This window comes from Ambystoma mexicanum, chromosome 7q (assembly GCF_040938575.1).
Source record: "Ambystoma mexicanum isolate Mex_15411 chromosome 7q, UKY_AmexF1_1, whole genome shotgun sequence".
Taxonomy (NCBI): Eukaryota; Metazoa; Chordata; class Amphibia; order Caudata; family Ambystomatidae; genus Ambystoma; species Ambystoma mexicanum.
In genome coordinates this window covers 876,150,921-876,178,515 of record NC_090941.1, presented here as the reverse complement: position 1 = coordinate 876,178,515, position 27,595 = coordinate 876,150,921, and positions in this window count along the sequence as shown.

The window sequence follows — 27,595 nt, the reverse complement described above, 5'->3', positions numbered from 1 at the left end:
GTGTACATGTGCATGTGTGTGTATTTGACAAGGGTGCAACAGTGATGCAACATGGATGCATGTGACAGCGGTATGTGGAAGCCTGATTGGCAGATGTGACATGGATGCCCGTCTGAACACTGCGACACTTGGCAGAGGTGTACACATGCATGCAAGTGTGGTGGTGGGTGTACATGTGTGGTGCACTTCCTGTGTTGCATGTGATATCTGGCTCACCTTTGGCTGCTCATGCTGTTGTATGTGTATGGATGGTGGTGGCAGTTGCGATATGGCTGTGGTATGGCTCATGTGTGCGAGTTGTAATGACATGTGTGTTGGGGATTGTGATGACATGTCTGAGGTTTGCCAATGCCACTCATGTACAACTGTCATGTGTGTATGTGTCCACATACCTGATGCCTGTGTTTTGTTTCTCCCTGTCTGCAGTGTCAACTGATGAAGAGGGCGGAGAAGGTGCTGTGGAGCACAGCGGCGGGGATCCCACCGCCAGCCGGAGACGCAAGGCCCGGCTCCCCTCCCATGTTGTGATCTCGTCGGGGAGTGAGGAGTCTGGTGCCGCGTCCCAGGACGCAGCTGCCGGGGGGAGGTCCAAGAGGCGGAGGTTGGAGTTCGACTCCTCGGCAGTAGAAGGGGCAGCTGGGACCCCACAGGGCCCAACAGGGAAGATGGCACGGAGTCATCGGGGTTGGTGGGGGTTTGGTGGAGGAGGAGGCCGTTCAAGCACCAGAGACGGGGTCTGGAGGTGGGGATCCCAGTGGTGCTAGTGGTGCAGTGCAGGACCAGGGACAGGAGGCAGCACAGGCCGCCGCGGAGGTGCCTGTGTGCAATCCTGTCCCTGATCCTGTCCCTGCATCATCTTGCACCAGCAGGGATGCCTACGTCCAGACCCGTTTTCAGGCAGGGGATGAGCTCACGTCAACTGGCCTTCCTCTGCCTGCAGACGTGGCTATCCAGGTCCGGGTTGAGCCTGTCCTGGCTGGTGTGGCGTTGCGTCAACGGGCCATGCGAGGTGACCTGCAGTCTTTTCATGAAGAGACTGCATGTCCTCTCGAATGGCTCGTTGACCACGTCAGCCTGCTGGGACAGGTCACCCAGGCCGGATTCCTCTGTCTGATGGGGCTTGCTACGACCCCCTCCTCAACTGGACCCCCTACGCGCCAGTCGTCCTCTGTGCCATCTTCCCACCCATCAGTCACCTGGGTGCCCTGTGGAGCTGCATCTGACGGTGCGGCCAGGCTGGTGGAGGAGGCATCCCTGCCACAGTCGGGAGTCGGACGTCCAGCAGGGGTGGCCACATCTACGACTGCACCCCAGCCAGCGGAGGATGTGCAGGCAGCAGGAGGCAGTGCACGGGCAGAGGCACAGCAGCAGCAGCAACGTGATGGGAGCCATGAAGGCTCGGGGCCTTCAACATCGGAGGGGCAGGCATCGGCGGGAGGACAGGAAGACCCAGGACAGAGAGTGTCTTCCGTGTGGCAGCGGTTGGGCCACACCATAGATGCAGAGCGGCAGCGGGCGGAAGAGGCACGGCTCACAATGGTCAGGGCAGAGAACTCCATGCGGAGGGCCCTGAGGCGGGCCGAGTGCCTCGAGGAAATCCGCAGGGGTTTGGAGGTGGAGACGTAGACGGCCCTGCGAACCCTCGGGGCCATGGAGGAGGACCGCCTCCAGGACATTGAGGAGGAGTTCGATGATGCCCTGGCCCCTGACATCCACAAGTGAGCCGCGAAACTAGCCGCTGCCCTTGTACATAGTTATGTAGGTAGTGTAAGGTTTCATTTTTGTTTTGATTTTATTTGGACCTTTCGGACATTGGCCACATTTTTGTATATAGTTTATTTTATTAGTTAGTGTAGTTAGATAGGTTTCCTTTCTTTTGTTGGGATAATGGACCCTGGCTTGTTCCCATGTACATAATTCACTGTTGGATTGTATTTTTTTTTTCACTTTTTAACCATGGAGCAATGGCTTTCTTTTTTATTTCCCATTGGATTTTGTTTTGTGGACATTGACTTTGGACAACATTACTTTGGAATTTTATTTTTGGTTTTGCTTTTTTTCACGGACATGCTTCTTTTAATTTTTGTACATTCACATTTCTGTTTCTTCATTTTTTATTCTATTTATGTTTCCTTTAATACATATTTTTTTTGGTGAACTTCAATGTGTGGTATCTCATTGGTTTCATGCATTTCATGATATGTGTTTTGAGATTCACTAACACCCATTGGGTGTATGTGAGGGAAATGTGTTTGTTTCGGAACTTGCAATTGCTGTTCTGTGATGTAATTGCAAATTATGAGTGGGTGGATGCTATACTTGGGTGGGTGTTTTGCATTTGGAGGCTGACCCCATAGAGACCAGGGATCTAGATTGTGATGACATGTTGGCTGGGGAACATGAGTTGCACATGGGTGGGGGCCTGCTGGCAGGTGCCCCACAGTGCTGCGGGGTGGGGTGGTGGGGAACATGAGTTGGACATGGGTGGGGGCCTGCTGGCAGGTGCCCCACAGTGCTGGGGGGTGGGGGTGGTGGGGAACATGAGTTGGACATGGGTGGGGGCCTGGTGGAGGCTGCCCCTGCACTGCTGGGGGGTGGGGGTGGTGGGAGACATGGGTGGGGGCCTGATGGAGGCTGCCCCTGGTGGCTGGGGGGTGGGGGTGCTGGGAGACATGGGTGGGGGCCTGGTGGAGGCTGCCCCTGCACTGCTGGGGGATGGGGGTGGTGGGAGACATGGGTGGGGGCATGGTGGTGGGTGCCCCTGGTGGCTGGGGGGTGGGGTGCTGGGAGACATGGGTGGGGGCCTGGTGGAGGCTGCCCCTGGTGACTGGGGGGGTGGGGGTACTTGGAGACATGGGTGCGGGCCTGGTGGAGGCTGCCCCTGGTGACTGGGGGGGTGGGGGTGGTGGGAGACATGGGTGGGCGCCTGGTGGATGCTGCCCCTGGTGGCTGGGGGATGGGGGTGCTGGGAGACATGGGTGGGGGCCTGGTGGAGGCTGCCCCTGGTAACTGGGGGGGTGGGCGTGCTGGGAGACATGGGTGGGGGCCTGGTGGTGGGTGCCCCTGGTGGCTGGGGGGTGGGGGTGCTGGGAGACATGGGTGGGGGCCTGGTGGTGGGTGCCCCTGCACTGCTGGGGGGTGGGGGTAGTGGGGAACATGAGTTGGACATGGGTGGGGGCCTGCTGGGAGGTGCCCCACAGTGCTGGGGGGTGGTTGTGGTGGGGAACATGAGTTGGACATGGGTGGGGGCCTGCTGGCAGGTGCCCCACAGTGCTGGTGGGTGGGGCTGGTGGGGAACATGAGTTGGACATGGGTGGGGGCCTGCTGGCAAGTGCCCCACAGTGCTAGGGGGTGGGGGTGGTGGGGAACATGAGTTGGACAAGGGTGGGGGCCTGGTGGTGGGTGCCCCTGGTGGCTGGGGGGTGGGGGTGCTGGGAGACATGGGTGGGGGCCTGGTGGAGGCTGCCCCTGGTGACTGGGGGGTGGAGGTGGTGGGAGACATGGGTGGGGGACTGCTGGCGGCTGCCCCTGGTGACTGGGGGGGTGGGGGTGCTGGGAGACATGGGTGGGGGCCTGGTGGTGGGTGCCCCTGCACTGCTGGGGGGTTGGGGTGGTGGGAGACATGGGTGGGGGCCTGGTGGAGGGTGCCCCTGGTGGCTGGCGGGTGGGGGTGCTGGGAGTCATGGGTGGGGGCCTGGTGGAGGCTGCCCTTGGTGGCTGGGGGGTGGGGGTGGTGGGAGACATGGGTGGGGGCCTGGTGGAGGCTGCCCCTGGTGGCTGGGGGGTGGGGTGGTGGGAGACATGGGTGGGGGCCTGGTGGAGGGTGCCCCTGGTGGCTGGGGGTGCAGGGGGACATGCGTTGGTGGGCAGTAGTGCAAGTTGACATGTGGGTTGGCTGGTGGGCATGGCCATGGTGGATGGGGTGCCTGCAGGACATGTGCTGGGTAGGCCCCTGTCGTGTGAGCCACCTGCAGGGGCCGTGGAGGCTGTAGAGGGAACACCTGGGAGGACCCACATGTGCAATTCACGTGTGCTGCTCCCCGCGCACCCCTGTAATACACGTACCCTGATGAGATCGCGTGTGGAACTTCCCGCGCACCCCTGGAATACACGTACCCTGCTGATGTTGCGTGGGATACTCCCCCCGCACCCCGAAATACAAGTACCCTGATGAGATCGCGTGTGTGACTTCCCGAAATACACGTACCCCGCTCAATCGTGTGTGTAACTTCCCGCGCACCCCCGAAATACACGTACCCCGCTCAATCGCGTGTGTAACTTCCCGCGCGCCCCCGAAATACACGTACCCCGCTCAATCGCGTGTGTAACTTCCCGCGGACCCCCGAAATACACATACCCCGCTCAATCGCGTGTGTAACTTCCCGCGCGCCCCTGAAATACACGTATCCCGCTCGCACAGGCCCAATTGCTGTATGTTGCCACTTTTGTGATGCGCTGGGACTCTACCGCATGCCTTCGTGTGGCGGACGTGTTTCAGCTTGTGCGTCTCTTTGGCTGTGCGTGGCTTTGCCCTATTCGATTCCATGAATACGTGTGGTTCGAGTGCGTGTGGGCGTTCCGTCTGCTTCCCTGCAGTACATCCCCAGTTACGCCCTTATTTTCGCGCGTTGTTCCCCATTCCGCACTTTACGCCCCGTGTCCCGCCCACTTTCTGGTGTATGCGCCGAGGTTGTGCGCTTTCACTTTGCGCGTCGCGCACACCTTTCGGGATGTTGCAGTGACTTGTGCGCCATGCACGGGTTTGGCGCACATCCAGAGGTGTACACGCGCAGGGACTTCCATGAATCGCACGCGTGCGCCTGTTTTTTTTCCGCTTGCGCCTGCTTGCGCGAAGATTTTCGGCTCACGTTTGTTCCATGAATCGGCCCCTAAGTTGCATGCATTTAATCAATTCTTGAAAAGCACGACATTTTGTTTCATGATCTTGGTAAATCAATTGTGAATCTAAAACTAATTTCGAAGGAAAACTGTGATCTCTTATTTGGAACAAAGTTAAATTCATGTCAGAGTCTGCTCTCTTAACTCAGTTTTGTTCTCTTCACCTTTCATCCTGTTTAATGCGCATATGTTGGATAATCCATGCTGGACAGTTGCATATGAAGAACATGTTTTTACTTGTATTAAATACATTTGTAAACCTGACTGTTTTTATGGAGTACAATGTCAGCTCTTCCGATTATCTGTAGGGCTAGTTATGAATAGTTGCTTTTACCAGTCTGTTCTCTAGACAATGTAATGTTGATGCTAAGTAGTGGCACATATGTTCTGATAATTAGGCTCCTTGGTGCAGCAATTCTAATGAAATGATTCTCTTGACACATACATTGTGTGAGACATATTCCCCTGGCCTGTACTTATGTAATTCTAGTGCCACATGAACTCGTATTGACTTTTTTTCTAACAGGCCCCTTTTCATTAACATTATTCTGTCCATAAAGGTGCTAAGTATGCTCACAAAGTGGCCTACTTGTTCGTCAGTTGCACACATGAAAAATAATACACACACAAGGAAAACAATGTATGCATGTAAGCAAACAGTTTCTACACTTTTCCTTAATGTTCATTCTCTCTGATTCCTCTGTAGTCCATACAAGACTGGCATCATGTACATCTTAAACATTTCAATAAACATTTCAATATTTAATTATTTGATTAATGTTATAATGTTACAACAGATGTATACATCTTTATAAATACTAACATGGATTTCATAAATAATGCATTTATGTTTCATATTTAACATTTAAAGAAGCACTGCATGATTTGGCATGGAAGAGTCCCGACTTAAGACAACAACATTCTAAATGTATCATTTTACAGCTATACTGTTTTTTTTTACAATAACTTAACACTCTAAGGATACTTTTGTCCTGCTTTATTATGATGCAATTGCATAACACGCTGTTTTTTTCTTCTTTTGAACCTTAGTGCCACCACAAAGATTGCACCACACAAACTATTTGCACAGTGAGCTGATTCACAGAATAAAGTTTGTTGAACATCCAACAGTGCAAATGAAAGACTGTAGTGCTGTCTCTTGGAGCAACACCAAATCTCAACTCACTGCTCTAACTGTTGGTTTTCCACAGGGCTCTCTCTTAGGTCTACTCCTCTTTACACGCTACGCCACTGCTCTTGGGGAACTAATGGCCTCATTTGGGTTCTCGTACCAACTCTTTGCGGATGACACCCAAATCTTCTTCTCTTTTACTGAACTCTTCTCTGATCTGTCTATCAAGATTTCCAACTGTCTCTCTGCCATTCAATATTGGATGGCTTTGCACTCTCTGGTGTTAAACTCTACCAAAACAGAGCCACTCTTCTTCCCTGCCAAAAGCTCTCTCTCATCTCTTCCTCTGCCTATCCAGTTCCCAACTGTTACTCTTCTCCACGCTTCTTCAGCGAGAAACCTCAGTCATCTATGACCCTTCTCACACCTTCTTTACTTTCATCTTCAAAACTGGAACAGCAGCCCGCCTCAACCTCCTAAAAATTAGGAAAATCAGCCGACTGCTTCCCCTTTTAACACCACCATCTCTTAGCCACTCTTGTCTTCTCTAAAATGGATTACTGTGCCTTTTTTGTCACCCAACTATGCTTTCTGTCCTCTCAACAAGACCATTAACTTCTCTACCAGGACACTCTTAGAGTTCTCTCACTTCATACCTACTTCCTTGTACCATCATCAGGCTGGATGGCTGATGATGCAAAACAGGGCCAGATTCAAATGTCTTCTCTTGGTTCGCAAATCTATCCACAGTAAGGCACCACTGTATCTATCCTCTATCCAACTCTACAAGCCTTCTCGTGATCTCCTCTCTGCCCCTCCACTATCCTTGTGGCTACTCACACTCCCTGTGCTTCCTCTTGCTTCCATTACTTTCCTCTTCTTGCTCCACTTAAAAGTAATTCTCTCCCCCCGGACTTCCGAGAAACCTACCTCTCATCTGCCTGCTAGCTGACATTTTTCCATCGTCTTTAACCTGCCTCTGTCCCTCACTTCCTTTGCCTCCACTCTAGCACTTCACCCATCATGGCCATATATATCCCGAGCACTGCTGGGCATATGGCCTAATTGCACTTAAAAATGTTCATTGTTGGTTGTCCTTAATCTATGTATGTCCACTTAAGTATTGTCGCCGGTGACTGTTCCATTTACTCCCCTCCACAACCTAGTCAGAATGTCCCTCAAACTCACCCCATTGTAAGAAACTCAAAGCTTCCCACCAAATCTGATTTCTTACTTATTATACATTCTTTTGTGATCATAAGAGCATTGTTCCTCTTTGTGTATAAATTAAATAATAAATAAATAAATAAACGATGATGAAGAAGGTGATGGTGTGAACGAGAGACATTGTGGTGTGCGAGTCTGTGAAGTTGCTAATTAATCTAGATTTCCCTTGTGTGGGAGTGACACTGACACACCCCTGGAGTATCTCACAACTCCTTCCTAGCCATGGAAGCCAAATGCAGATGACCTCTTCCACCATGGTTGGCACAAGCTCCTGATTTTCAGTGTACACAGGTAACCTTGAAGGAGCCAATGGGGGGAAGAGTGTTAGGGAGTGGTTGCGGATAGGTAGGGGTGTTTTTGGATAACTGGAAAAAAAGGTTTAGGGCTCTCGAAATGGATAGTTATGGGGTACATAAGGGAAAAATATGCCTAACAAACACACAGTCCTGTACAGAGAAGAACACCTCCTACTCCTGAAGACAGACTAACATCCTTCTTGATTTGGATATTGCCCCTACAACCTGTATCCCACACCTTTCATTCAAAAACCAGCAACTAAAATACGCACATAATGTGTTATCAGAAACGTCCTGATAACAGCTATAGCCCACAACATGGAAAAGCATGAAGACACCATATACATCTTAGATTTATGAGAATTCACAATCACACTGCGGCAAACACTGTGAATTTCATGCCCAGATGCATATTTAACAAATATATGCATCTGGCCATGAAATTCACAGTGTTTGGAGCAGTGTGATTGTGTATTCTCATAAATCTATTATTCTTACTATGGAGTGTAGGGTGAAAAACCTACACCACACAATCACACGCTGCCTATAACTTACTTATATTCTTGGCGTGCAAGCGCTTGGGTGCCTTTGTCTCATCTGCCCCTTGTTTTCTTGTAAAACATATACATCTTGCATACAGTAGTGGTATCCCCACTGATCATTCAAAACCTCCTGCTGTACCACCTGGCAGAGGTTATTTCCATATAAAGCTTTCAGAGAGAGCAACATGAATCAAAACACATTTCTTTCCTGTAAGATGTGACAAGAGCAAGCAGCCACAAACAACATATAGCGTCCCTCGCTCTTATATAACAAATACAGCAAATGTTCAAAGTTAAAAGCGCAAGATTTTGCTTTCTGCGGCTTGCTTTGATTGAGTTCCTGAGTTACGCTGCAGTGGAACGCACGTGAGAGCACCCAACCGCTCTGTGCCTCAGCGCTCTGCAGCATGCTGGCAATTAGCGCATGTGTAAGAACAACATGAGGCGCTCGCCAAAAGTTAATGGGCCTCATTACGACCCAGGCGGACTTCGCGGTGCTAAATGCACCGCGAAGCATGGCGGAAAGCCGCCGATAGCGCCATGGGGGTTGGCGGATTTACCGCCCCATTCCGACCTCGGCGGAGCGGTAAATCCCCAATCCCCATTCTGCCCTTCCCCATTCCCATTTTCGCCCCATAGGGTATAATGGGAGTGGGGAAGGAGTTAATTACGCCACCGTAAAATACGGTGGCGTAATTAACAACGAGGTCCCGTAGCGCCATGGTTTTCTCCGGCTGGTAAAACCAGGCGGAGAAAACCTCCATGGCGCTACGGGAACTCGTAGTATGGCGGAGAGGTACGCCATGCACTACGCTGGCGTAATACCCTCTCCGCCAGGGTCCTAATGAGGCCCAATGACTTTCCCAAGAAACACTCTCACACTCCCGGTTCCCAGCATGCACTTAACTGAGGCCTGGGGGGCTCGCCGGCACCTCCCCAGGCAATAACTCCAGTGTTGAGTGGTCATACCACTGTCATCTGCTTTGTGTCCTCTGTGAGGTACAGAGGCTTCCGGGAACACACCTCCTCACAACCTGGCCCTGGGTTCGTGAACTCTGCAACTTGGTTTCCTCCGGCCCACGCCTGCCACACCAACAATCACCAACTGGCAGCACGGGCGAAGGTAGGTTTTAAGTAGCGTGCCTGAGCATTCGCATGCATCTATACACCAAAACCCTATCTCTTCATGGGAAATTTAGTCCTTGGGCCGTTTTAAAGTCTCTTTTCCTCACAGACATGAAGTGTAAACTGACCATATCTGTAGTTGAAAGTGGTAAGCCACCAAAACTACTTTCAAGCCAGTTGTGAAGTGGTACATTAGTGGGCATGCTTATGAACTATAGTGAATGGGGGATACTTCTTATCATCATCCATGAAAGGACTTGAGTAAGCAGTAGCTATTGTCAATGATGTCCACAGGCCTCTGTGTGTTGATTGGTAATGGGTGACATAGATTTGTCAGTCATTAGGGGGTAAAAGTTGTGCGTGTGGATCAGCTTGCCAACAAATGGTGTTTGTCAAGCAGTTGAGTACATGCTGGGTAACCTCAATCGTCATGTAGTGGGGAATGTTGTAATGCATATGTTTCCAATGGCTTCATAATGGTTTTAATTGACATATTTTCTGCACTAGAGTTTGCACTCTTATGGTTCTTATTCTGTGATCTGGAAATAAGTATTTATTGGGATGACTATTGTGATGTTTTGTGCATTATGATTTTTTTAATGGATTATGTGAATTACACTTTTTGACTGACTATTATCCTGAAGATGCCTGGCAGAGAGAAGGCCATTGATCTACCACTGGCATGATAGGGCAGCAAGGGGCACAGCAACACAGGTGAGAGGGGCACAGTTCAAATTACCTGCAACCACTTCCAGCTGCTGACCTCCTGTGCAATGGCATTTGTCTCCCACAATGACAGACATCTCTCCTTCAGGGTGCACATAGCAATAAACCAGGAAAAAACCTCACTCAAAATATGCACTGTGACGAACCTTCAGTTGGTATCACTTCTCCCCTGAGGAGAGCCACTTTCCATGAGACCAAGCAGATGCGGCTGCTAACCTATAGTCCCCGTGGGAATGGTAACATGTGGGAGGACCTCATGGGGGGGGGACTCCCCTCCTGTAGAAAAGGACACAAGTCTGATATATGGCCCTTTTAACTCCCAAGCCCTCAAGCTGACAACTACACTTTGGGATAAGTACCTGGCTCTGAGGCACAGCCTTGCTAACCTCCAACCCCACAATCTGATAATAATAACAGGTTTTCTCTAAGGGTAACAGTTATCATCCAATGACTGAGCCTTACCATTCTTTCACTGTGGAGACCCCAAAATCTATAAAGATCTCCTTTAGCAATGCTAATATGTACTCTTATAAGGCAGACCACAATGTTCCGGAAAGTACTGAGACAAAGGAGACACATTAGGAACATAGGTAATCTGGAATGAGGTGGGACACAGGAACAATGAAGAGCAATACCAAGAAGGAACTGCAGTGGTAAAGACTTCTGCTGAGGCGTGGTTCTTATTAGGCCATAAAAAAACAAAAAAGAACTGCCTATCAGGGAGACACAGCCAACCATCATGATAGACCACAAAACCCGAGAAGTACCAAGGAGATGCAGAGAAGGCCAGGATGGAGCCGAGAGCAGTCCGCTCCCAGTGTCAAGAGGACAATGGGACTCATTTGCCCAACAGCGTCCAGACGATAATGGGAGGCTATCAGACTGTGAAGTGAATGCAATCCATACCGTTGGTCCAGGGGCCGGCAGGAGATCCGTGAGGTGAAGGCACTGAGACACAGAGATGCCAGCACAGCACACGGAGCAGGAGAGAGATACCAGGAAGAACCGACCGTGCATCCTGGGAACAAGAAATGTAACGGGAGAGGCGCAGGGACCGGCAGGGATTGGAAGATACCAGTGGCAAAAACACTGTACAGATATAAAGAGCAGGCCTATCCCCCTCGTGCCAGTACTTGGCAAGTGGGTCAGCCAAGGGGATATTAAGAGAAGGAGAGCAAAACCAGGGTCGGGGACCCAAACCAAGAGAGTGATACAAGTCATCTTTCTCATGGCAGTGCTTGGCAGAAGAGTGAATTAAGTGGGCCAAATCAAAGAAGAGAAACCGTGCCAGGGACCAAAACCAAGAGAATGATAAGAGTCATCTTATTTGTAGCAATACATGGCAGGAAAGTGAGCCAAGTGGGCCAGGCCAAAGAAAAAGAGAAACCCAGGTTGGGGACCCAAACCAAGAGAGTGATACGAGTAATATTCCTCATAGCAGTATATGGCAGGGAAGTGAACCAAGTCGGTCAAATCAAAGAAGAAGAGAAGCCAGAGTCGCAGACCCTCCTAACACTCAGATTTTGATGTTGTAAGTGTGAAACATAATGAAGAAAAGTCATGGGGAAGGGAGATATCCCACCTGGTTGTAAGAGACTGTTTTATAATTACCAGGAGAAGGGAGTCAATCTCCTGCTAACACGGACCCATAGGGAGGTCCAACATGCCTGGGGAAGGGAGTCATTCACCCAGGCAAATTTGAGAATGAGACCTATTGTGTGGAACTTTGTGACCTGGGGAATGGAGTAATTCCCCCTGGCTATCTGAGACTGAATGCCAGGAGAATGAAGCATTCTCCTGGCCCACCGGGGAAATGTTGTGTTGAACCTGGACCATAACCCGGGAGAAGAAAAGGAAATTCTCCTGGGACATGAACAGTACTGCTTTTTTTCTTTAGCAGAAGTAAGGTTTTCTTGGCACAGGCGGGTGAACATAACAGGCATCCTGACATTCACCTTGGCTCATTAGTTGAGGCAAAGAAACCCCTCTTAGGAATAAGGAAAGATATGTTTTGTGTTGCTTTGTTTATTAATAAATGTGTTTAGCCCCACACATGCCACCTTTGTTTCAGAGTCCTTCTTCTGCACACTTGCAGCACCCATAATGAAATACAATTTACTCTTCACAGGAAAATAAATTAGTCCTGCTGTCCAAACCTCTGTCCCTTCCCACATTGATGGTTCCCATGTCCCCATTGAAGCCCTTATGGGCACCATCTTTACACACCAGAAAGGAGTCCAACATGCTGCACCATCACCCATAAAAATGTCTGCTAAGTCTAATATAGCCAAACAACTCTCATTGAACAGCAATGACTCACACCTTAAGCAAAGGTCACCTTTAAAATAGCATGTGCCATCTTCAAGTCTGTGTCCCTCGTCACAAAGCTATCTTCCTGACAATATATGCATCCTTCAGCCCTACAACCATGCAGAAGGAATGACATGTGCAGACTTCCAGTCTGCTGGGCCATGATGGCAGGAAGGAATGAAAGGAACACAGGCCTTCTCTGTCCACTGCCATATATCCTGCAACTCCATCAGCATCAGCATCTGACTCGCCACCACACTTATAACCTTCAGGTATAAGCACAAGCCAGTAATTACCAAGAAATGGCCCATCCAAAACACCTACCTCCATTCACCCTCCACTCACCACCAACCTGAAAGTGGACATTCTCAATGCCCTCCTACATCATCTGCTTGCATGCACATTCCTAACTACATATTTTCCTGTATTTGTAATTGTTAATTTCCCATATAATTATCCCTTGACAACTGCCCCATATGTGTGCACATCCCCATATGCCCAAGGAAGTTCACCCGACCGTGCTTAATCAAGCTCCACTAGAATGACCCACAGAGTGTTGCATGTAACCATTGTAACAATCATGATCTGATCATGGAGATGATGCGCCAAACAGATAACATTGTGCATACTAACCCACTGAGACACACATATGAAAGCAAGAAAACACATTGACCACATGCTACAAAAGCACTGCAGCACCAGGAATTGTCATACAATAGGAAGGAATGCTCTCAAAATGACATGATCTGAAATATAAGAGCATATGCACAAACTTATATGGAAAAAAGTCAAAAGAAACCTAACCCTACCCATCACCAATAAAAGCTTTATACATAAAGCAAAGTTCCATGTCCTCCTCTAGTGTTGCCAATTACTTATTATTTATTTATTTATATTGCGCCATAGCCCGCGGGCATCAGGGTGCAGTGCCCAGACAAAGGTGAACTCTCCTTCCAAGCTGGTCTCAAGGAGCCAGGCTTCCTCTACTGATGTAGTTTCACCAGGGCCTGTCTAAATCTTACCTCAATGTCTTTGTCAGACTCAGAGACTCCCTGCGATTGAGGTCCAAGCATGGGCTATGCTGTCCTCTGCTTCTGACCAGGCCCAAGCAATGGCAGATTTATGTGCTGGCAGTCTTTCCTCCTGATGCCTAATTTCTTCCAAAACAGCATCCACCTGTATCCACATCCTTAGGCTGGTCTCTGGCTTTGCATGGGTGATGTTCCTGATGTGTTGCACCCTCCTATCTGCCTTGGTTGCAATGTCACACCTTCTCTGTTTCAGCAACTCCCACTGCTTGGCAATCCATCATAGCTACTGGTTCTCCCACTGAAAAGATGATCTGCTGGAGAGAGAGGAACCCAAACTGGCACTGTCCTGGACTGACTCTTTGGTCAACAATGCCTGTTTTCCACCCTACACCAAGGTAGGGCCAGAGGAATGCACCTCCCTGTGTAGTCCAATAAGGCATGCCACTTAATTTGCCTCGGTATGGACCGCCACCTCCTCCAGGGACAAAGGCACAGCCAAAGAGGAAGATGGTGAGAAAGCAACAGAGGATCCAGAGAAGAGGCTGGGCACAGGAAGCCCAACTTGATGTTGTCTGTGGCACAGATATGAAGGTGGAGGAAGGGGCCATTGAAGTGGCTTGTCCGAAGAGATCACCCCTGTTCAGTGTATCTATCATGAAGATGAAGAGCATGGCAATCTCTCTGTGACGCTGTCCAGCCTCCTGTTGTGTGGAAGTAAAGTATCACAAAGAGCATTGGTCGGTCACACTCCACCTATCAGCAGTGGCAAAACAGTGGTAATCCCCAGAACCAGTGAAGAAACAGTGCTGCTGCAGAGCCTGGGACAGAAGGATGGGCTGAAATCTCCATTGCGTCCTGTACAGCCTTCTGTCTCACGACCAGGTCTGCAGCATCCACATCTCCTCCACCTGATGCCCTGGGTAGGTCCTCAATGTCTGGCCTTTGCCCATCCACATCCAACCCTGACACCTCAACTGAGGTCTCCAGGCTCAGTGGCTCCTCTGTCACCCAGGACATACTTTCCTGTCCCTCTGCTGCTGGGGAATCCACCAGAATAACCTTACCTAGGTCTTCTTCCTCAACAACAGTGGCATCAGAGGAAACCACCCTAGCCTCCCACTCAGGAATATGTCCTTCATGGGGAGTTCCTGGGATGCTGTCTGTGACCTTTTTCCTGGGGTGAAACTCTTTCTCGGGTGCAGGTGCCCCTTTAGCTGCTTGTTTCACTGGAAAAGTAGGACAAGAGATAAGCATCCCATGCAAATGCATTTGCACATATCATGGGGTACAAATATTATGCTACAAGCTACCAGATACTAGCTACTATAATAAGTCACTTGCATCCTTAATTCCACACATAGACACAGAACACCATAACTTACTCAGCAATCAATTCTCACTAGGCAATGGGTAGTGGCAAGTGCCAATCATCAATCCTGCACATGTCTACAGGAAACCATGATTTGGGTCCATGCATCCATTTCACCAACATATCTGAGATTTTATGGCCAGTCACACATTTCACAAATGGTTGTCTGGAGTTCACGTGGTCACACAGGCACTGGACCTCCAATACACAGTGTAATGTCTATCCATCTTGCTCTGAGCATCCTGAACAGTTTTGATGAATATTTGGCAAGAGTCGAGGCTGATTGTGGACCTTTGGCCAATCCATGACACATACTCTGAACGTCCACATGTTCCCCGATACCCTGTAAATGTTTCCTGCTCCTTCTACAAAATCCTGGCCATGGAAATATACAATAAAATGTCTGCCTGACATGGGAATGTAAAACAAAAGATGAACATCCATGCAATGTATTCACTTGTGGGCAAATCTACACTCCTGTCACATTCACCTCTCAAAGCCCATGTGGCCAGCACTGTGCTGCACCAGATGAGTGTAGTGTGACCAGATGATGAGAGGACATGTCCTACAACACTAGAGTTTGAGACCATCATACCACTTCATGTAAACATCACTGAAGAACAGCACATGGACACAGATGTTTCTAAAAATGACATGGAGGCATACCTTGGACAGAAGCCAGATCTTGCTTCCACTACTTTACTCAAGCCCATTCTGGGTCCGCTAGGCAAATATGTTCCTTGCCTTTGTTGTAGTGTGCCAATGATCGGTTTATGGTCATTGAATCAAATTCCTTGCTTCTAAATGCATTTTCATCGAATCTTTTCCACCTAAAAAATGTGCATCAAATGCATTTTTTTTCTTTTTCTTTTTTGGGGAGGTACCCCCAAACCCACGTTTTTTACCCTTTAAAAACTCCCTGAACAAAAATGGACCCCTTACCCCCAAGAAACATGCATTTGATGCACATTTTTTAGATGAAAATAATTTGATGGAATGGCATTCGATGGAACGGCATTAGATGTGATGACCAGATACCCAATGATCTACCATGCAAATAACATGTTTGACACCATCCAGTTACTGGTAGACACACTCTTTCCCTCCCTTCATGCCATCTCATCCATTGATATTGTCAAAAAGCATGACACTATTCCCTTTATATACTTACCAGCATCTTGGATCTGGACCTTTAGGTCAAGGACCTGGGCATGATGTGCTAGGTTCACCTTCTCCAGGATCTGGACCTCTAGTAATGTTACATGATAGCGGCCATGAGAATGGACCTCCTGAATTTGTCCTGTCTCAATGTCGCCTTTGCCTTTTTGTGGTTCTGGATCCTCATGTCATCCCAGGGCTTCTTCATGTTCTCAACAGTACACATTGCCACCCCCTCCATGTTGAAATCATCCATGATATCATACCAGATCCTTCAAGGGTCACAGGCCCCAAGCTGCTTCTCAGGACTGAAGAGGGACCCTTAATGTCACAGCACGTGGTCACCCAGGATGCCAACTTCTTTGGCCGATAAGTGGATAGCCCTCAGCCTCAAAACCACAAAACAGGTGAGGCCAGAAGAGGAGCCAGTAGGTTCTGAAAGTACTTAAACACAGGAGCAGCAATTGTATAAGAGAGTTGTTGGTGTCCAGATGAGGCAGATGAGGTGGTCAGGGGGAATAGACTGTTAAATGGTGCAAAGTGCACCAGCAAGGGAGTGACAGGCTGTTGTTGTCAAACAGTCACTACAGGACAGTGGAAGTGGCCAAGCAACCAATGACATGCCTTCAGCGTGGGATGTATACGAATTGCTCTAATTACAATTGATCATGGGAGAATTGCTCGCAGGAAATCTTATCTAATCTATTAGGTCAGTTAGGAGATATATGCAGGGGGAAACCCCCCGCAACCCTCCACCCAATCCAAAACCCCTGCCCAATCCCCTTATATTATTTATTATCCCAAACCCACCTCACACCTATATAAAAGAACTAAGATACAGGTAAAGGTCAATTGTGCAGAAGGTCAATTAGGACCCCTATTATTAGGTCACTTAGGACAAAAGGTCAATTTGAAAAGGTCAATTTGGGTAATACCTCAGCGTGTAGGTTTTGCATAGCGTATTATATGCACTATGCATGCACAGTGTCATCACATAAGGCATTCTACCATTACATTGCAGAATATTTCAACAAAGGCCATTATACTGAATTGTGTATAACACAGTTTGCTACAATGTAGATAGGGGGGTTGGGTTGGGGTATTAATTAAGGTGCACGGGTGAGGGCGGGCTATACGGGTCTCCTCCCTGCATTGAGTTGCAGTAGAATGTGTTCAGAAAATAAACATAATGGGCTTCGAGGACATATTCTCGAAGAAATCACATAGATCCATCGCATAATGGTAAGAAAAGGCATTGCATGCACAGATTGATATTCAACCACGAGGGGTGCAAATGTGGAGATACTTGTGTTTCTCTGCTGCTATTGAAGGGGGTGTGTACACAGATAAGGTCTGCGTGACTCTATGCATGACTAGGACAGAGAACATCACCTTGAGTCAGAGGAAGCCACAGAGCATTGGCCAACTAGAGAGAAGAGTCTACTAAAATGAAGGGAGCTACTAAAGAGAAGGGTCTAACTAAAGGGAAGGGGCCAACAAAGAAAAAATCAGTAACAGAAGATGAGCTGGCCAACGTCACAGATATTATGAATGAGTGATAGAGGGACCTGCATATTGGGTAGGAAGTACCCACTTACTTACAGAACATGAACACCTGTGGCAGGATGTGACTGATCAAATACATGACTGTGGAGTGCAACATCACACTGCCAAGGAGGTCTCTAAGCACATGGGAGCTCTGACTAAGAAAACAAAGGAAAGGTTTAGAAGGAATACAAGTTCAGCTCAGACAACATGTGGAGGATTATCCCAGATGCACGAGCTGACTGAAATCGAAAGGGTGGTCAGTGGGCAGCGGCTTCTTAACAAGAGAGCAGGTTGTGTGCAGTAGGGGCATGGTGGCATACATTTCATATCAGGTGAGTGGCATGTGTGCATGTTGTTGGTCATAGATTCATGTGAGCCTATGTCCTTGAGACATTATTATGGGTCCTTTTCTTCCTCTAATCATTCCGCATTTCATGTGAACACGCCCTTTCACAGGTTATGGTTTGTTGACAGCCTGATGAAGCCAACATCCCAGACATTGTAGCATACCTGTGCCTTCACTCATGACTCTGATGTTCACACAAGAGAAGACGAGTACGCTGTAATATGCCTTTTCAATGCAACACACATTCCATCAGACAATCCCAGTGTCAGGGTAGGGGTTGGGTATGTGGCACAACTACACTTGCATTTTTATGTGTTTCACTTTATGGCTGTCCATCTAGGCATGCCCATATAAGTCATTGGGGGAGCTGGGGTACAATGAGTGGTTCACATGCTATCAGGTCTTCTGTGCTCACCAACAATCCTGAGGAAGCATGTGATCGAATATAAGTCATCACTTAGCCAGACTGCGAGTGGCAAGCATACACTGCCTAGTGGTATCCATTGTACTCGTGGCAGGCATGTTGCAGCTGCATACGTGCATGAGCAAGGACACCAATGTACTTATGTAATGTATGAAAGAGAAGATGGTACTGAGGATGCAATTCCTGCATGCATGCTTTTATTGTTTTGTTGTAAGGCATGACGGCTCACTCTCTGGGCCTAATATGTTTATAGGCCTGATATGAGCATATGACATAATACTGAAGTATGATACTAGCAGATGCCATTTCTAAGACTGGCATAACCATGTATGCAGGTATGGTGATATTTCTATCCTCTAAGTGCCTTTCAGGCCCCCTAGAGTGTGTGCATGCAGATGTCCAGTGTTTATTTCAATGTTTAGGTGTCTCACACAGTTACTCTATTGATTTGGGTGAGTTTCACATGATGACCAGTAGATGCACCCAGAACCCTGATGACTTACCTGCCATTGTAACTGTCTACTGAGTAGCATAGGAAAAAGTTCTACCAGTTGTTGATGTTCATGCATCCACAGTCTGGCATTTGTTCGTCCAGCTGTTTGCTGTTGGTACACAAATTGGACATGGGTCAGAGTAGCCACAATCCAGAATGGCTACTGTGTAGTTGTGCATCTGTCAAGGTTGTGTGGGGCATCCTGGGTGGATTGAATGTGTTGCTTGCAGTGTGTCAAGTCCTGATATATGCATGTTCTGGGGTTCCTGCATGATGTTTATTTATTTATTTATTCACATTTGTTGTGCGCACAGCAGCCCGTGGGCATCGTGGAGCTTGTTACAGTGGGTGATCATAGCTTTGTTACATACAAAAATACAGACAAGCATACTAGGATTAGATACTATGCATATTAGAGGGGTTCGACGTTGTTGGCATTTGTTAGTGATTTGGGGAATGTGTTGTCATATTTACATAGCGCCTCCTGACATATGTAATGGCATTGAAGCACTATAGGATGCATGGCCCATCAGCAGACCATAGTCTGAAAAGCACGAGAGAGGAGCAGCACAATGCATGCAGCATAAATTGCAGTTTAGGCAATATAGAGAAATCAGAGAAGTCTAGTTTGGTGACTTTGGAAGATAAATAGATGATGTAGAAGAGACAAGACGTGTATTTAATATGATAGAAACTATGTGACAGCTGGACTGAATTTCCGTTTTGAATCAGCTGTAAAAGAGGGTATGACATTAGTGGGAGAGGCCTGTGATTTTAATGGGTGCAGATCGGAAGTACCCAGTTCCTGTGTGCCAACCTGCTTTCTATGTTTATTGCAGAGAAACTTGACACTATATTATCCTTAGGTAAGAAGCACAGATCTGCTAGACTACATAATGTTTGCTCTGGTTAGCAGTTAATATGGGAGATTTTTATAGGGATGAATGGGAGAGCTTAATCATGGTTCGGTTAATGGTAATTTGCTAAAAGCTAGGCCTGAGTCGGCACCCTGAGGGGGTATACCGCCTTTCATTAATGTTTGGCAGAGGCATCATAAAACTCTATCACCTCCACCAGACTATGTGTCCCCTGAGTGATAAAAGGGGTGGGTGGTCTGAGTCCACCATAGTGAATGGGAATGAATTACTGCAACCCAATGTCTTCTACCCTTGTGATTCTTCTGTTTCAGGGTTGCTTGCATATGATATCTGGGGTATCTGCAATGAGAGGGCACGCTGTAGTATCTTGTTTGCACCTCTGACTGCCCACCTTCCCACCTAACGTCTCTATACCTGAGGGTGTGGATACAGTTGCAATCAAACATCCCAACACAGTGAATAGTTACTGTCTCGGCTGGAGTAGATCAGCAAATCCAGGCTGGTGTGATTATCTCCAGTTCCGTGTTTCTCAATTGTTCCACTGCTTCTCAGTTGCTTCACTGGAGGGAGTACTTAGTACAAGTTGTATTCCAAATTACAAAGACTCAGCTCTCTTTCTAATATTTTACTAACAGGCTGTGCCAGTTCTTTCTGTGGTTTTCTGTTCTGATACTACTCCCTAATCAGTTCTCTTTCTTTTGTAGGAGTTGCGCAGAGCAGGACATGAAGCTGATCAAGTTGATACTGTGACACTTAGCCAAAACACACCATGGAATGACTTTGCAGCATTGAGGTAAGTATGGTATGCAGGTGTGGCATTGCATAGCCTTGCTATCTCATTAATGTGTGTCTAATGTATTTTTTGTTCTTTTGCATGTGCAGGTTTTAGAACAGCTTTTGAGAGCATTGGAGCTCCATCAGCTAAGGGCATTGCCGTCCAGAATGCAGAACATCGGACCTGGTTCTTGGCGTGGCTTAAATGGCATAGCATCTACATGGCACCCGAGACTTGCTTCAGAAATCGTGTGTGACCACGCAGATTTCTGGGAGTTGTGGTTCAGGCCTCCTCACCCTCCAGTTATGTACCAATCTCCTCCATGTTCCACTAGCAGGGCCCCATGGTGGTTTTGTAGGTCAGGGGGCAGTGAAACTAAACCAAATAATGATCCTTGTGTGGCAAAACTGACCATCCTCTTAACAATTATGTCTGGGGAGAAACAAATAAACCCTAAAACACTAACATATAGTTCTTACTAATGCTTGATTACTGGTAAAAAAAAAAGAATTAATAGAAAACATTAATAAATCACATACAACATATTGCAGACAATGCACAAAGCACCAATTATACGGTACCAAAACCTATAAAGTACAACTATACAATAACAAACAAATACACATTTACAGGCCGATTCATGGAATAATTAGCGCGGCGCAAGTGGGCAAAAACGTGCGATTCGCAGTGGAATAGCGAAAATCGCAGTGCAAGTGCGAAAATCGCACGAAAAGCAGCGCACGTCGATTCATGGAAGTCCGTGCGCGAGAAAACCAGCGGATGTGCGATAAAAAAGTGCGCGGCGCACGTTGGCGCACAGGCCATCAAACAGCGTGCGCCAGGTCACAGCGAAAATCGCACAGGCCACAGCGAAAATCGCACATAGCGCGGCGCACGCAACAAAAGTAGGCGTAACACGGGGCGTACCACTCGGAATGGGGAACAACTTGCCAAAATGTGGGCGTCACGGGGGAAGCACAGGGTACAAGTGCGCGGAACGCCTACACGCTCGCCTACAACACGTATTCATGGAATAGAATAGGGCAAAAAAGCGCACGCTCAAACCAGCGCACAGGCACAAACACGACCGCCACAAGAAAGCAGGCGGTAGCGTCTCTGCGCCTGGAAGAAATGTGCGCCAAAAGGTGCGCCAAAAAATAGCACCTATATACAGCCATGATGAATGCCCAATACTGTGGCCCTCCAGGACAAATGACGTGCAAAGGGGTACCCACAAACACAGACACGCGCTGACAGAAAAAAAACGTGTGCGTGTATACCGGGGTGCGCGGGAAGTCTCACACGCGAATTGGCAGGGTACGTGGATTACAGGGGTGCGTGGGAAGTACCACACGCGATTTGTCAGGGTACCTGGATTGCAGGGGTGCGTGGGAAGTTCCACACGCGATATGGCCGGGTACGTGGATTTCAGGGGTGCGCGGGAAGTTCCACACGCGATTAGGCAGGGTACGTGGATTTCAGGGGTGCGCGGGAAGTTCCACACGCGATTTGGCCGGGTACGTGGATTTCAGGGGTGCGCGGGAAGTTCCACACGCGATTAGGCAGGGTACGTGGATTGCAGGGGTGCGCGGGAAGTTCCACACGCGATTAGGCAGGGTACGTGGATTTCAGGGGTGCGCGGGAAGTACCACACGCGATTAGTCAGGGTACGTGGATTACAGGGGTGCGCGGGAAGTTCCACACGCGATTTGGCCGGGTACGTGGATTTCAGGGGTGCGCGGGAAGTTCCACACGCGATTAGGCAGGGTACGTGGATTGCAGGGGTGCGCGGGAAGTTCCACACGCGATTAGGCAGGGTACGTGGATTTCAGGGGTGCGCGGGAAGTACCACACGCGATTAGTCAGGGTACGTGGATTACAGGGGTGCGCGGGAAGTTCCACACGCGATTTGGCCGGGTACGTGGATTTCAGGGGTGCGCAGGAAGTTCCACACGCGATTAGGCAGGGTACGTGGATTGCAGGGGTGCGCGGGAAGTTCCACACGCGATTTGGCCGTGTACGTGGATTTCAGGGGTGCGCGGGAAGTACCACACGCGATTTGGCCAGGTACGTGGATTTCAGGGGTGCGCGGGAAGTTCCACACGCGATTAGGCAGGGTACGTGGATTGCAGGGGTGCGCGGGAAGTTCCACACGCGATTATTCAGGGTACGTGGATTTCAGGGGTGCGCGGGAAGTACCACACGCGATTTGTCAGGGTACGTGGATTTCAGGGGTGCGCGGGAAGTTACACACGCGATTTGGCCGGGTACGTGGATTTCAGGGGTGCGCGGGAAGTAACACACGCGATTTGGCTGGGTACGTGGATTTCAGGGGTGCGTGGGAAGTTCCACACGCGATTAGGCAGGGTACGTGGATTGCAGGGGTGCGCGGGAAGTTCCACACGCGATTAGGCAGGGTACGTGGATTTCAGGGGTGCGCGGGAAGTTCCACACGCGATTTGGCCGGGTACGTGGATTTCAGGGGTGCGCGGGAAGTACCACACGCGATTAGTCAGGGTACATGGATTACAGGGGTGCGCGGGAAGTTCCACACGCGATTTGGCCGGGTACGTGGATTTCAGGGGTGCGCGGGAAGTTCCACATGCGATTAGGCAGGGTACGTGGATTGCAGGGGTGCGCGGGACGTTCCACACGCGATTTGGCCGTGTACGTGGATTTCAGGGGTGCGCGGGATGTACCACAAGCAATTTGGCCGGGTACGTGGATTTCAGGGGTCCGCGGGAAGTTCCACACGCGATTAGGCAGGGTACGTGGATTGCAGGGGTGCGCGGGAAGTTCCACACGTGATTAGTCAGGGTACGTGGATTTCAGGGGTGCGCGGGAAGTACCACACGCGATTTGTCAGGGTACGTGGATTTCAGGGGTGCGCGGGAAGTTACACACGCGATTTGGCCGGGTACGTGGATTTCAGGGGTGCGCGGGAAGTAACACACGCGATTTGGCCGGGTACGTGGATTTCAGGGGTGCGCGGGAAGTTACACACGCGATTAGGCAGGGTACGTGGATTGCAGGGGTGCGCGGGAAGTTCCACACGCGATTTGGCTGTGTGCACCCAGGTATTACCTGTACACCCTCCACGGCCCCTGCAGGCAGCACACACCACAGGGGACTACCCTGCACACCTGCTCATGTCACCCACCACCCCCACCCCCCAGCCACCAGGGGCACCCTCCACCAGGCCCCCACCCATGTCACCCACCACCCCCACCCCCCAGCAGTGCAGGGGCATCCTCCACCAGGCCCCCACCCATGTCTCCCACCACCCCCACCCCCCAGCCACCAGGGGCAGCCTCCACCAGGCCCCCACCCATGTCTCCCACCACCCCCACCCCCCAGCCACCAGGGGCAGCCTCCACCAGGCCCCCACCCATGTCTCCCACCACCCCCACCCCCCAGCCACCAGGGGCACCCTCCACCAGGCCCCCACCCATGTCTCCCACCACCCCCACCCCCCAGCCACCCGGGGCAGCCTCCACCAGGCCCCCACCCATGTCTCCCACCACCCCCACCCCCCAGCACTGTGGGGCACCTGCCAGCAGGCCCCCACCCTTGTCACCCACCACCCCCACCCCCCAGCAGTGCAGGGGCATCCTCCACCAGGCCCCCACCCATGTCTACCACCACCCCACCCCCCAGCAGTGCAGGGGCATCCTCCACCAGGCCCCCACCCATGTCACCCACCACCCCCACCCCCCAGCCACCAGGGGCACCCTCCACCAGGCCCCCACCCATGTCTCCCACCACCCCCACCCCCCAGCCACCAGGGGCAGCCTCCACCAGGCCCCCACCCATGTCTCCCACCACCCCCACCCCCCAGCACTGTGGGGCACCTGCCAGCAGGCCCCCACCCATGTCACCCACCACCCCCACCCCCCAGCAGTGCAGGGGCATCCTCCACCAGGCCCCCACCCATGTTTCCCACCACCCCCACCCCCCAGCCACCAGGGGCAGCCTCCACCAGGCCCCCACCCATGTCTCCCACCACCCCCACCCCCCACCCCCCCAGGGGCAGCCTCCACCAGGCCCCCACCCATGTCTCCCACCACCCCCACCCCCCAGCACTGTGGGGCACCTGCCAGCAGGCCCCCACCCATGTCACCCACCACCCCCACCCCCCAGCAGTGCAGGGGCATCCTCCACCAGGCCCCCACCCATGTCTACCACCACCCCCACCCCCCAGCCACCAGGGGCAGCCTCCACCAGGCCCCCACCCATGTCTCCCACCACCCCCACCCCCAAGCACTGTGGGGCACCTGCCAGCAGGCCCCCACCCATGTCACCCACCACCCCCACCCCCCAGCCACCAGGGGCACCCTCCACCAGGCCCCCACCCATGTCTCCCACCACCCCCACCCCCCAGCCACCAGGGGCAGCCTCCAACAGGCCCCCACCCATGTCTCCCACCACCCCCACCCCCCAGCAGTGCAGGGGCAGCCTCCACCAGGCACCCACACATGTCCCCCTGCCCCCAGGTCCTGACGATACTCAATCATGGCAGTAATGGGCAGCATACCCAGCACAAACACCCAGGCAAGGATTGCATCCACCCACATAGTGAATGCAATTACATGATACAACCCCAATGGCAAGTCTGTAAATGAACACATGTCCGTCACACACACATACACAATGGGTGCAAGTGAATGTCAAAACCCATATCATGACATGTATGAAACCAATGAGAAAATACCACAAGTGAAAGTTAAAAAAACATGTATTAAAGATGAAAAATAAGTAAACAAATCAAACATACAACAATGGGGATAACAAAATAAATAGTCCATGTCCGAGAACAAATGTAAAAATAAAAAAAACAAAGTAATCCAAAAACAAATGTTGTCCAAAGCAATATCATGTGGAAGGAAAATAATGAAAAACCATTTCCTCATGGTGAACACAATAATTAATAAAAAAAATGTTTCTTCAAAAAGCAAACTATATACACGAATATTCCAGGGTCCATGAGCCCAACACCATAAATGAAACCTACTACTACCTAATGAAAATAATATATACAAAAAAGTGGCCATTGTCCGAGCGGTCCAAAAAAATAAAAATTAATAAAGGAAACCTAACACTAACTAACTAAATAACTATATACAAAGGCAGTGGGCAAGTCCTGCGGCTCACTCAGTGATGTTGCTGGCCAGGGCATCATCGAATTCCATGTCGATGTCCTGGAGGCGGGACTCTGTCCTGGCCCCGAGGTCTCGCAGGGATAACCCCATGTCCAGCTCAAACTCCCTGCGAGCTTCCTCGAGGCACTCAGCCCGCCTCAACGCCCGACGCATGGAGAACTCCGCCCTGACCATGGTGAGCCGCTCCTCTTCCGCCCGCTGCCGCTCCGCACCTATCCGCTGGACCAACTGCTCCCACACGGAAGACACCACCATCCCAGGGTTGCCCTGCCCTCCGGCCGATGCCTGCCCCTCTGATCTTGATGGCCCCGAGCCATGATGCCTCCCACGTCGAGCCTGCTGCTGCCTCCGACCCCACTGCCTCAGCCAGCACGACGGCATCCAGGCTGATGGAAACCACCGACGCCGTCGTGCACGTGCCCTGCCCGATGATGCTGTCACATCTTCCATCTGCTGGGGTGCAGTTGCTGTGTTGTCCACCCCTGCTGGACCTCCGACTCCCAACTGTGGCAGGGATGGGATCCCCACCGAGCTGGCTGCATTGGTCGGGGCAGGTCCACAGGGGGCCCTGGTGGCATCTGGGCCGGAAGACGGCAAGGAGAACGACTGGTGTATAGCCTGCACAGAGGAGGAAAGGGCCGCCAGATTGGCCAACACATGCAGGAAACCCCCGAACATGGCCGATCCCAATTGGGCCACGTCGGCACGGTGCACTTCGTGATGACGTGCGTGCTCCTCCTGGGAAGCACGCACGGCATCACGAATCACAGCCGTGCGCATCGCGACCCCAATCAGGACCTTCTCCACACGGCCAGGGGTTCCCACGTCCGCAGGTGGAGGGGAGTCAGGTGACATGGACATCCCCTCTACCTGCGGACGGGCCTGGGACGGGGCATCCCTGCTGGTGCATGGTGGTGCACTCACAGGGTCAGGGACAGCGACATGCACAGGCCCCTCCACGGTGACCTGTGCTGCCTCCTGCCCCTGGCCCTGGACTGCACCACTTGCACCAGCAGGGATGCCCCCACCAGGCCCCATGTGTGCCCCAGTGGCGGCCTCCTCCTCCTCTGTGCAAACCACCAACCTGGATGGCTCCTCACCGTCTCCCACCATAGCAGGCCCCTGTGGGGGCTCACCCACCCCTTCCGCTGCAGCCGTGGGGGCATCCCCGCCGCCTTGCTCCACAGCGCCGTCTCCGCCCTCTTCTTCACTAGCCGCTGCGTAGAGGGAGACAAAGAACACAAGCATCAGGGCACTGTACAATGGTCCCCTAGACAGGAAGCAATAGCAGATGAGCACCACTGTCAAAGTACACTTCCATCATGTCCCTCCACAACACATGGGTCAGTCCAGGCAAAACACACACAGTAACAGGCATGGTGCATGCCATGGACATTTCCATGCATGTCCAATGGACTCTTGAAACATTCAATGATATGTAACTCACATGCATCATGGCTCATGCCTATCACATGCACACACTTCACCTCAGTCACATCCATCTGGCCCCAAACACACCAAACACAGCGGATACAAGGGTAATTTGGCTGCTTCACTGAATCTGTGCATTGTCACACACATGTGTCATGCATCCATGGCATGCACAAGTCACAGACACACAGGTCAGGCACACAGACATGGCTACCATATATGTACCTGGCATCAGCACCCATCCCTCACCCCCACCCATGTCCAGGTACAGAGACTGGCATGCTCTCATGTTCAAAATCTGCATAGGGCTCCCCATGCGGCATTTGAACACATGCAACAACCATGTGGGTCACACATCACTGGTCGCACATGCATTACCATGATGTCCCTGCACACATACATGCATACATGCCCTATGTCACACATACAGGCAAGTATCAGAGAACCAGCACACCGCAACATGCCCTGTCTCACACAGCAATGCTTGGACACTTACCGCTCAACTCCAGACGGGTCTCCCTCTCAAGGATCTGGGCGTGGAGCGCTGGGCGTACGCGTTCCAGGACCCTCATCTGGATGGAACTCATGCGGCCCCGGCCCCCCTCCACGAGGCGCCGGGCCTTCACAAGGGTCCTGGACCTCAAGTCCTCCCAGCGCTTCTTGATCTTCAGGACGTCGCGGGTTGCCACCCCCTCCGCGTTGATGGCAACCACACAGTCGGCCCAG